The sequence below is a fragment of the Parasteatoda tepidariorum genome, chromosome 7, assembly GCF_982258835.1.
Source record: "Parasteatoda tepidariorum strain Cologne lab strain chromosome 7, Ptep-v5.0, whole genome shotgun sequence".
NCBI classification, from domain to species: domain Eukaryota; kingdom Metazoa; phylum Arthropoda; class Arachnida; order Araneae; family Theridiidae; genus Parasteatoda; species Parasteatoda tepidariorum.
The window spans coordinates 87,286,981-87,300,663 of NC_141761.1; positions in this window are offsets into that span (position 1 = coordinate 87,286,981).

Here is a 13,683-nt window from a genome sequence, read left to right on the forward strand (position 1 = left end):
TTTTTGTATAAAAATTCTTGAATATTTTATTTAGAAATATTAGAACTAGAATTTTTACTTGGCTGCTCTTTCATTTGTAAATATTTTTTCTGGTATAATAATAAATGTGAATAGACACAAAAGTGAGCACTTATATATAATTATCCATTAAAATTATGCTGCATATAATTTATTTCAAATTTCGTTTTGAAAATATCAAAAATTTGAATTCATAAAGACATTAATTTTTTGAAATGCGTCATTAACGATTTCACTCAAGAAATTTTCAGAATTTTTGAGTTAGGCACACAATCACCCAATGCTGTAATGAGATTTAATTATAACTCCAAAAGAATATAATAAAAGCACGAGTAATTCTTTGTGGTGAAATTAAATTTTTTTTAAAGCAATGTTTAAGATTAACGAATGGAATTTTTTTTTATTAAAACGTATACAGGATTTGGTGTCATATCGGTACTTTTTTTCATCAGTAGACAGATAAATATATTCTGGTAACATTACCGGCGACGGCATTTCTGGTAAAAAAAAAAAGCTTATTCTGGTTAGTTAAACGAAATTATACGATATTCCAACTATTAATTTACTAATTTTTTCTTTCATGCGGTAAGGGAAACTATGCTCAAAATTATGGTTTTGAAATTTATGGTTCTTCAAAATTATGGTAAACGGTTTTCAAAATTATGGTTCTTCTTACTACTCAAATCGAAAAAAAAAAAATCAAAATTGAAAAGTAAACTTAACCGTATAAATGATTTTTATTCCATTCCCATTCCTTAAGGCAGTGTTTCCCAAACTTATGACTTTTGTGTACCCTTTCTAAATTTTTCGTAACGCTGTGTACCACTAATAAAAAAAAGGAATGTATTTTTTTAAAAATATGTTTATTTTTCTTTCTTGGTACTAAGTTTTGCTAATAAGTTTATTTGCATCAGTATGAAGGTTTTTTTTGGTTAATAGCGGGCACTTGGGTCTATTTCCCATTGGCCTCAGAAATGCCGGAATTGCTACTCTCTTATCATTACCCAGTGGGCACCTATGGCCAAGCCACGGCGGTGGAGTAGCCTCGCCTACGTCATGCAACCACAAACCCGTTTATAGGGCGGGCTACATTCACACAATCACACAGAGAGAGAGAGAGAAAGAAACATCCATGCCCTGAGCGGGATTCGAACTCGCAACCATCGGTTCCGCAATCAGGCACGCTAACCACTCGGCCACCTGGTCGGCACTCTGCAAAAAATAGCCAATAGAAAAAAATTTTCATCGCTAGCTTTGTTTTAAAATAAGTTGCAAGATATTTCGCATGAGAACAAGTACCCCCGCTAAACTGTTCCCGTACTCCTGGGGGTACACGTACCACACTTTGGGAAACACTGCCTTAAGGTATCATAATATAATTATCAAATTTTATCATATAATCTTACCATATCACATTATCACACTTATCATTTACCACATTTTGTCACAGATTATAAAACAATATTTTATGATTAATTTTACAAAAATCATTATTATGGTAAAAATAACCAAGCATTTTGGTGTTCCCATAGAACCAGAAATATGGTAAAATTGATCATATTCAGATATCTTTGACCATAATTTTTTCTCGAATTAGGAAAATTGGCAGGGATGGTAAAAAATCTCTGTCTTACAATTCCTGTTATTTACAATAAAAATTTATCATTTGTGATTTTAAACGTTTCTCACAATGAAATTCGAAAAGAATAAACATTTTCAACAGCTGACTGGACCCCCATTCTGTTATAAATTTGAAATAAATAATTTTATGATCAACTTAGGATAGGAAATAAAAAAAAACAGTAATATTTCAAAGCTAAGTTTATGACAAAATACTTCCCCTTCACGTATTTTTCCAGTAACAAGAAAAAACGTGAATTGAGAATTCACAACAAAATAAAGGCTAGTATTTTATCAACACATTAAATGACAGAACATAAGGCGCTATCTTCTATCATTGCTACCGCCAACCACAGCCATGGGTGCACGAAAGTCATCTTTTTTTAATGTGTGTGGTTGTGAGTATCTTATGAATGATAACATTATCTGATAGCTGAAAAGCATGGCATGGCAATCAAAATCAAAAATATCTTTTTGCTTGTATACCGCGAAAGATGAAAATAAAAATGCGTTTTATATTGAATCCCGTTTTTCATTTATATTGAATTTCGTTTGATGTACGATAATGGTTCCTCTGTTATAATACTATTACAAAATAAGCTTCTATTGTTGACTGCGCCTCTACATATTTATAATTGTTTCTCAAAAGCACACCAAGCAGAAATTTCAATTGTTATATCTAATTTTTATGGGAAATTCTTTTCAAAAATACGATCACATTACGCACTGTTAGAATTTTCATTCTAAAAGTACGGTATAACAACCGGCAGTTATCTGTCCATCTAAAGAGCATTTTTTACTTTTACGGTTTTTAAACCTTTTACAACTAGTAAGGTTCAAAAACCATAAATACGGTCTTTTAACTATTTACGACTAGCAAGGTTTCACAAACGTAAAAAAAGAAATTAAAAAAGATTTTGGAGCCAGGTTTTTTGTTCGGTAATGGACATTGGAGTTAGGATGTGGTTGAGTTGTGTTTTATCAAATGAACCGTGGAAACTGGTTTAAGTATCTGGTTGTTTTACCTATCGTAAGAGATGAAAATACTTGACTTTTTTTGTTTGTTAAGCAATTTTAGGGTGCTGCCATCTATGGGTGAATGAAAGTAACGTATTCTAATAGTCCAGAGTCACAAATTGGGGAGTGCAGGATTCGGAAAACATTTCATGTCTTAAAGGGAATGGAGAAATATTGTGGTGTCAACGTTGGGACTCGAACCCGCGTTCGGTCGGGTATGAGATAGACAGATTATCCCTCTCGGCTGTAATATGTGTCCATCAGCTTTAGGGAACTAATTGGTTTTTCTAATAGTTAACAGTTTGAATAATATCTTATTTATGGTTTTGACTATTTTGAATATGGTAAAATAACAATGAAATAAATTGCTTTTTAACAATTTTTTTTGGAGAAATTTCTAGTTAGTAGCGATCATGTTTAGTTTTCAAATAAATGTTAAAAATATGTAAAAAAATTATTTACATTAATTTAAATTAGCTTATAAAACTATAAAATAAACATAACAATAACTAATTATGCTTAGCTAAAATTCAATAATGGAGAGTAAAATATACAGCCTGCTGTAACTCAGTGGCGTCAGAGACTAAATCTCCTAATGCAGTGATTATCGGTATAATTGCACATGAAGGAAAGAAAATTCTGGCAAAATTACAGTACGGTATGGTAATGACATGTCTGGTAAAAAAAATCATACTGATGGTTAATAAAACCTAAATATACGGTATTAGTTTTGTTAATTTTTCAATTAACGGTTCACCGAAAATTCTGAAATTCAGCTTCGCAAAATTCATAGCTCTTGTTACCAGCCATTTCGTAAAAAATACAAAACTAAAAAGTAAATTTTACCAATTAAATGATTTTTATGCCTTTCTCTAAGATAATATTACTTCTTCATGATAATATTACCAAATTTTTAAATTTACAAATTTTATCATTTATTCTAAAACCGTATCTTATTGTTAATTTTACCAAAATCTTTACCAAACAGCTTCGGTAAATATTATCAAGCTTTTCTCGGAAGTTGTATCATGTTATGGTAGCTTCAGCCGTACTCTTTTTCTTAGTAATGTGGTCAGAATTGCAATAACAATAACAATAACATAGCAATAACAGCTCAGCACCTTTAACCACTTAGCCATCGCGACTCAATAATCGAGAGTATAAAATCTAATATATTTGTTACATTAAATTACATTTATTTTATTTTGTCGTTAAGGGATCGTTATATTGCTTGTGTTGCAAAGGGTTATATTGCTCATATAGATGCGTTCTATCACCCAGGAAAGTTTTGCTGTCTTGTTCAGACTCACCCTGCATAGATTTCAAATAGATTGTTGACCCACTAAAAATTGAAATTATCTATGGATCAATAAAATATCGATGGATCGTCAGCACAAGTTTGGAAAACATTGCATAATACCACATTATGTTTAGGAAAAAGCCTCGTAAACTAATGGCATAAATTTTTTTGCGTCAAAATTGTTATGTATGTCGCCATCAGAAATATATGCATTTCAGTTTCATAGTTCTCAAAAATAATGCTGTTTTTATTTATGCAACATTTATGGAGGGTATTTTATAATCGGACCTTTTTAAAAAATAAAATGGATTTAGAAAAGATTAATTTGATGGAATGTCACAGAAATAACAATAATAATAATTAAAATAAATAATAATAACAATGATAACAAAATTAATAATAAGGAAAAAGGAAAAAATTTCGAATTTAGAAACGAAGCACTAAAAATGATGATTGTTCGTTTTTCTTCTTCTTCTATAAACTACGAAGAAATTCGGGACATACATACAAGATATTTAATCTTTCTTTCTATCATGAAACATCAATACTATTTATAAATATTTTCAGTCATGAAATAAAAAGTATAATTTAATGCATGGGAATAAACAGGTTTATTATTCAAGTATCTGACAGGTTATACTGATGAGATGTGCATTTAGATTAAATTAACGATCTTAAGCTTATCATTTGAACTGAATGTATTTATAGGTTATTTTTCACCTTATTGTCGATTTAAAAATAAATGGCAAACGAATAAGAAGATAGTTTAAGTAACTGCTCTAGACAAACAAATGAAAATGGCTCAAATAACTAATTTATGATAACTAATAAAAACCTAATATTGCCCTCTTTTTACTTTAGATCAGTCTTGTGTTTAAACAATAGCATTTGAAATCGACTTTGCCATTAGGCCTAATTTATGAGCTCGGGAGAACAAAAACGGGAAGCGAAACGGTGAAATTAAATGTTAATAAAAACAAGCTTTAAATATTATTATTATTTAATTTTCACTTGCTTTGATGGTTGCGAAATAAAAATCGCTCAAACTGACGTCTGAAAACAGATGGAAAAATTGACTTCGGCGGTTTCTTTGAAGAATTGAGTTAAGAAGAAAAAGAAACTGCGTTCAAGTTGTTCCCGACAATTTAAAAATAACTTTTTTGATCCTCAGTTCTCGAATATTTACTAAACTTGAAAGGCACAAAATGTTTTAACGAAAAAAAAAAAAAAACTGAAAGTTCAGAAATATTTATTTATTTTAAACTAAACTTTTAATCGAACGTGCGCAGTTGAAGAAACGATAGTACAAAATAAAATCTTTTGCTTCATAACGTCAACGCGTTTAATTACTAGGAGAAAACATGTTTCGTAACTTATTGATATATTTCCATTAGTACATGAAGAATAAAAATTCTGGTAAAGTTACAGTACTATACGGTAGTAACATTTCTGGCAAAAAATACTTAATTCTGGTTAATAAATTCAATATATATACGGTTTTTAAACTATTCATTATGTAATTTTTCCGGGCATATGGTAATGGTTTACCAGAAATTCTGGTTTTTAAAATTATAATATTTATTACCACACATTTAATAGAAAATACATGGAAAATAAGTTTTACCGAATAATTAGTTTATGTCATGTTCTATGAAATCATGATGAAATTACTATATTTTACCACATTTTATCATATATTATAAGACCATATTTTATTTTAATTTTACCAAAATCAATACATAAACACATCGCTAAAACTTATTGAGTCATAGAGTGAGAAACAGAGTAAATTTTACAATATATTGGTAAATTTATCCATATTTTTTATGATCTTTATCATTTTGCTCTTCATGTAAGTGTTACGCCTACAAATATATGTTAAAAGGGTAGGCTTTGAAAATAAATATCCAGTCATTAAATATCTATCTATTACAATTTATATTTTTAAATATTACTACCTCAGTTTTGCTTATTTTTTATCATTTAAGGAAGTATTGTTTAGTTTGAAGACTTCATTAGGAAAGTTTATTTTTGGTTTGAAATTCGAATTTCAGAAGTACATGAAATAATTCCATGTTAGAAAGCAATAATTCTTTTTTTCTTCAAAAAATCACGCAAAATAGCGGTATGTTTCTTGCTATTTAATATTTGTCTAGTAAAAATAGATAAAGTATTGCAAGGTTTTGATAAACATCGATAAAGTATTGTTATGTCATTGTGAATACAGGTATCATAGATTTTGCCTTGAAAATATCCTTTTCTCTACTAAAGAACCAAGCGTACTTAAGTACATTGTAAAAATTCCGGATTAAATTACGGTATAAAGGCTCTTTGGGTGTATCATCCGTAAACCCATTTAACTGTGAAATCCATTTTTGCCGTAAAATAGTAAACCGTAATGTCGTGTACCGCGTTTAAAATTACGTAGCATTCCTACCATGGCTGTTAATAGATAGAGCCCTGAAGTAAATGGCTAGATGCTTGGCCATGGTTGATGGGTATGTGTGTGAAAATAAGTTCCAGAGATCGATATCTTAACAATTTTAAAGACAAAAAAATCTCGGTACAATTTTAAAGATAACAAATAAGAGAGCAATTAGATATATTAACAACAAATTAAAAATAGCTAAAATGTAATTCCAAGTTTTCAAGTTAAGACGCAATTACATTAATCTCAGGAAAGTTTTTGCATATGTTTTTTTTTTAAATGCGTTGTTTAGTTTTCTTAAAGAACTTCGATAAATTTATATTTGCGATTTGTAAAACGTTCACTTTTAATATTTTTCACAAAGACATTAAAGAAAGGTAATACGGTAAAATTAAAAATGTAACGATTATTTAATGACAGGCAAAGTCGAAATTCAACTTTCAGCTCTTAATTTTATGCTAGTTAAAGTTAGATAATGAACCAGTAATTATGATCTATAATTAAGATATGTTAAGATTTATATAAAATAAATGACACAGAACAGATTATACATACAACATGACAGGCATATCATATTTTTTGAATTGCGTCACAATCTTAAACATGTTTATTTTTAACAAAATATTATCTGTTTAGATTTTAAAAAATGTGATTAATCCTGAGTAAATAAAAACTACACGGCATGTCGCAATTAAAAGAAATTCTTTACTTTGAATGCTACCACTGTTTACATTGCGGTTGAAAAAAGTTTAAGACCGTTATCTTAATCAACTGTTACTCGAAATAAAATTTTATTCTCTTTGCGTTGAGGGAATTAATTTTTTTCCTCTTTCGCTTTTTTTAAAAATTATTTTCACAGTAAGTTAAAAAAAAAAAGAGCTCTGTTAGAAATCCGCTTGCAAGCAGATAAAAAAACATGTGACCAGAACAAAAAATATCATTATTTAAATGAATATCGTCTGCTATTGAAAAACAACTTACATACATGGCGAACGACAGAATCTGTCAACGACGTCATTTTAAAAAGAACAGAACGACTACTTTTTCGCTAATTAAAAAGTCCATTTAAAATAAGAAAAAAGTTCTTTTCTATTTTATTTATTTATTTAATTTTTTTTTCATTAGAGTTAGGCGTTATTCGAGTAACTAGATCATACGAGAATTTTAATTGCATTCAATACGTTTGAAGAACATTAAAGATTGATATTTTTTCATGGTTGGCACCATATTTTGTTAGATTCTTAATTGATAGTACAACATTAACTGAAAGATTTTTTTTTAAAAATTAATTTCCATAAAGCAAGGAAAAAATTTAATTGTTCAATATATCAATATAAAAAGTCACGTGGATAAAATATAGCATAATTTAAAATCGTCTGAGATTTCAAAAGAATACAAGCTCATAAACCAGAGGTAATAGAATTTTCTGAAAGAAACACGTAATTCTAACGGAATTTTAGAAACAGAATTTGAAGTCTAATCGATTTGAGTTTAATATCAGGAATACACACCAGGTAAAATATTACCTTTGTTTTAATGATGAAGATATTGATCAAACTAAAAATATGATATTCGAATTATAAAATATGTAATGAAATTATTTTTATACGTTCAGCAAGAACACTTATGTTTACTGTCTTTACTTAAAATGTAAGTATTTAAAGCATCACAAACTTTTCAAATTATAAATTTTTAGTTAAGAAATTTTAAGTTCTGAAAATTTTCTAGTTTATTTTTGCATTTATATTTTTTATTGATACACGTTACGTATTTTCTATGCTTGAAAATATTTTTCTAGTATTCAGAGAATAAAAACCAAAGAATTTGAATTCATAAAATCGATGAATATTTGAACACCTATAAAAAGAATTTATGACGTTGAATAAAAAACGCAATAAATCGCAAATATTAAAATTTATTAATTATAATTTATACTTCCAACTGTTAAGAACAAGTTTCGATTAATTTTTAAATGTTTTTTAATTCTTTATATTTCCTTACTGAGTTTAAATAAGCCGCTTAATATTTCCGCCTTTATTAAAAAAATTAAGAGTTATATCATTAATATTGACAAATAGTATTTGGGATGCTGTTAACATTTTATAAATTATAAAAATATTTTTTCTTTAAATCCTTTTGCGAGATATTAATGGAAATTAATGCTTCACAATTATTAAAAGAAAATAAAAGTATTGAAAAAAATAAAGACCATCTGGATACAAATCGAATTCATGAATATTCAAATAGCAGGTGTACTTGCAATATCATCCTGTTTATAACAATAACTGTTTGAAATATCAGTTCCGACTAGAAAAAAAAACATCAAAGGTTCCTTAGCACGTGTAGAAAAAAATAACAAAAAAATAAAATAATCATCGATAGTGTCAAAATTTTTGGTATCAGCTAAAACTTATGTTCGAATTCCCGTATTTCATTTACATTTTCTCATGTATTTGAAAAATATGAATGCACATTTAAAGCATGCGCTTTTTGGACTGTTTGTTAGTTCGAAATTGATTTATTTTAAATAACTTGTAAAGAGGTTTGTTCCAGATTCAAATATAATATTTCTATCTTCTAAAATAAAAAGTCAATTTTACGAACAAAGCTCTAGTATAAAACTCATAAATTTTCAGACTATATGTTAAACTAATGCTTTCAATTTATCTTTCTCTCGTCTCTGTCCAGATGATAAGGCAACACCTAAAATGTCGTTAGATTCACACGTATATTTTCATTTGGGGTCAAGAGGTTACGGAATGAATCTTCCTATTTGCCAAAGTGTCTTTAAAAAAAAAAAGAATTTTTTTTTTTTTGTCAGCGGTTATTTTTTATTCTTTAAAAGTGAGCACTTCCTGTTTAGTCTCACATACATAGAACGCTGGTAAAGTAAATCACAAACAATAACCAACGTAAATAAATTGAGGCAGCAAATGCTTATTAACATCTAGGTTAAGAACTAAGTTTCGAGCTATCTTAATCATTCAGAGGACAAAATGGCCGGAAGAAAACTAATAACAAGTTTCTCAACAGGCAGAAATCAAGACATTTACGTTCAGCGCTTTTTTTAAGCATAAATATAAATTAGGCAAATTTAATCTTATCGACTTTTAGGTGCTTTTTTTTGCTGTATTTTTTTAAGCTAATAATATATATGACAAAAATTCGACAGTAATTTTCTTCTTTTCTAAACTCACTCACGTTGAAATAAAATGCATCATAAGAATAATTTTACAATATTATTTTCTGAATTTTAAATTTTTTTTTTTCATTCTTGAAGTATTTAAAAAATGTATTATAACTACGCAATAAAAATCTAACCACGCTATACTACCATAGTCTTAAAACTCCACACGTGACGGCAACTACTACAATTATAGTAGTCTAAAATATTATCGCTGTATTTTTATGCCTAACTTTTAAAATGTAGAACAAAAATTTTATGTTTGACGAAAATGTATAAAAGTACGCGCATTAAAACATATAACTGATACATAAACATATTTTTATAACAAAAAAGTATATTTATTAGACTCGGTTTCCTTTAAAATTAAATGCGCCAAAATAAATTTAATAATTGCGAATTCATTTTAATAGAAATAACATTTAATACAACTAACATGCCTATAACGAGATCGCAATAGAGATATTTTCAGAGGATTTTTATTGTTTTCAGTCTTTTATATCAAATGCATACTTTATTTATCAAAATGAAAAAAATAATTAAAAAAAATACCAGGCAATTTAATCATCAAAACATTTATTAAATCTAAAAAGAAAAACAATGGAAATTAATTTTTTCCCGCTTTTTTCAATTGTTTGAACATGCAGTATGTTTATTTAACTGTTTTATTTTCGATCAAAATATTTTTAATGTCTAAAAAATAATATTGAAACTCAAGAATAAGAAGTAATTATAATGTCCGATATTTTTTTTTCTTTAGAAGTTCTGAGTATTTTAAAGTGAAAAAATTTATTTTTTGCCATTGCATTGTATTTTAATAAGGGTCATTCTTAAGATCTAATGATTTAGACACTCTTCAAATAGAATAATGAGTTTTTGTTTTAAAAAAAATCAATGGTTTTGTTTAGAATAAATTTTTTAAATTATATTAGTAGATAAAATAAAGAATTTTTACTTTAATTTTTCTTTTTTTTTACTCTTTATTCTACTGAAACTCTACAATAATTTTTAAATTTCCATAAATTAGATAATAAAGAAATAAGTATCATCATTTGGCTTATCGTATATGATCAATAAATTCAAACAGCTGTTGAAGAAAATTTAGATCTATGATGAAAGAGGTAAGAATAAATAAATGTTTTATGAACACAAGTTTAGTGATCAATAAACTTAAGAGGTATGCCATATTTAAGACAATCATTTATGGTAATTACAAACAAGATGAGAGAGTATATCACAAACTACGATTTTCGATTACTTTATTTGTTAGCTGACATTTATGATCTACAGTCATGAAAAATATGTTTTTGATAAAAAAAAAAAAGGATATAATATTTCTTTTTAATCGAAAAGAAATCTTATCATAATTATTTTAAACTTTTTTATATGTTATTTATTTATTTACAACTTTTTACCATTATATAAATAGATTAAAGTAACATATACTTTTTACTGTTTTCTTAGTTTGCTACACATAATTTTGCTTATTAAAAAACAAGGGTATTTCTTTATTAACAAAACCTCCCGTGTTGTCAATTAAAGAAAATTGTCGTAATTGTTAGTTACGGAAATATATTTTGTTAAAAAAAAAAAAAAAAAAAAAGATTTTTGTTTAAATTTCAGAAGGCGTTAGTAATCTAAGAAACTTAATTAAAAAAAAGTGCACTAAGTAGTAAGGGCGGTATCATCGTAAAATATTTAAAACAATGTCCTGCTGAATAACAATATTTTCGAAATTCCGTCTTTCTTCTTTTTATCGTGCGGAAATAATCAAAAATAGTTTTCTATTAATAAAAGCTAACTTGAAATATCAAAACGCAAATTTTGCGATAACAACAATTTATTTTCAATTGTTAAGTTTCGTTCCAAATATATTTTTTAATCATTTCAACTTTAAATTTTTTTTAATATTTTATTTTAAGTTATCTGGATCCACAAATAATGTCTCACCGTATATAAATATTATATTTTAAATAAAATGTAATTTAAACCATGCAAAAATTTTTTATAAAATACTTCTAAATGAACCAAGAGTTTTTTCAAAAAAAAAATTTAATATATAACAATAGAATAAAGATAACAATAGATAAAGTTAAAATTTTATAATATACCTTCTTTTAATGGGAAAATGAAAGCTATTGATAACGCCATGTAAGCTTTATTACATAAGTGCAAATAAATTGTTAGGTGTATACTATTGCTGCTCCATGTAAGTTTAAGGTAAATTAATTAAAATAACATAATTATATTTAAATAAAAAAAAAATTCTAATCTATTTTCTTTTTTATTTCCAATCCATATTTTTCATATTAATATACATATTATAGCGTTTAATATTAACTAATATACATATTATAACGCTTCATATTAACTAAGATACATTCTAAAATTATTATTTCATCATATACATTTCTTTGAGTTAAATTTCTGTGAAAGTCATTTTAATTAAAACATTCTTATTAACGAAAGCTTATTTAAATTACGGAAATAAATTTTTTAAATATTTCAGACTATTATTTCCAAAGGTTCGAAAAATTATGTGTACAAATATCTGAAACTAAATAATTTTAATAAAATTTTATGAAATAAAATGGGCCAAAAATCTCTACTTCGATTAATTTAAATAATATCTACTAACAGAAAATTTGTATGGATAACCTTCTCTTATCTATAATCTTCTTTTAAACGAAAAAAAACTTGATAAGAAAATTTGTAGTAAAAAAATAAATGTCATCGTAAAAAAAAAAAAAAAAATTTTTTTTTTGAAAGAACAATATTTTATAGTTATTACCTTTTTTCTAGTTTATTACATTCAAGTGTGTTAGTATAACTTAATAAGTAAACACTTTCCAAAACAGATTTTATATTTTAATTTTAAAATACGACGGCAACTAAACTTTGATAAAGAAAACTTTTAATTTATTAGTTTTTTTTTTAATTCTATTCAAAGTGTTATAAAGATGATAGATAATTACTTTAAACAGATAAAACTAATAATTTTAACTCTCTCCTTTATTGTTGATATCACTGTATAAATATTAATTCGTATATCCTTATAATTCATAAGTATGCAAAGATTCAAACAAAATACAAGTATCACTAGCTAATATCAACCGAAAGAAGAAGAAAAAAAAAAAAAAAAAAAAAAAAAACAGTATTCAATGTTGATCAGATGTTTAAAAAATATTGAGAAAACCGCATGGTTTATAAATAAACACAACAGGCAACAAGGGCATGGACTTCTGAGCGATTGCTTTGTAAAGAAAAATATTTTGAAAGTGTTCGACTACTCACTTTTTTATCAGGCAGGTTCACCACCGATAATTATTTTCAGATGTTTTTCTGAATACCTTCCCAGAGTGCTTGATAAATAAATCCAAAGTTTTTATTTCCGATGTATTTTCAAGTGTGGTTTCTGCCGCCGCCGTGTGCGATAACCGAGCAGAAAGAAGAGTTGTGAAATGAGGAAGGAAAATATCAGAATTGGTCCTGTTCTCCTCGGGGAGTATTACACATCTCCTCTCCCCCCCCCCACTTATCTTTTATAATAATTTTCTTCTAGCGCCATCTGATGTTGAGCGTAAACAACTAACAAGAAAATAAAATAAGTGTGTTATTGTTCTTAAGTTAAGTCAAATTTACTAATATTACTTTTCCCGTTTCTTATTTGAATAATTAAAAGTAAGCAGTATATTTAGATGTTTTTTTTTAGCCAAGTTTAATGTAAAATTGGAGAAGAAATATAAAAATAATTATTTTGAGAAGAAAATCGCTACTATCGTAACTTCTATAAAAATATTTTATTTTACTATTTTACAGTCTTCCCAGACTCACCAGCAGGAGAGCCGAAGCTTACCGATGGGGGGGGGGAGTGTAGTTCATTAAAACATTACATAATAATTTTTATTAATTATTTTTAATTTATAATTAATACTCTAATAATTAATTTAAATTCTTTATTAGAGTCATTGCATGTATTAAAACTATCGGTAAATTTCCGAAAAAAGGATGGTAAAGCATGAAATTCCCCCCTCCCCCCGGTTGAATCACTCTTGATTGCGCACCCCTTTTTTTACAACTATCCAGTTTAATATAAATGTGATTTATTTATTATGG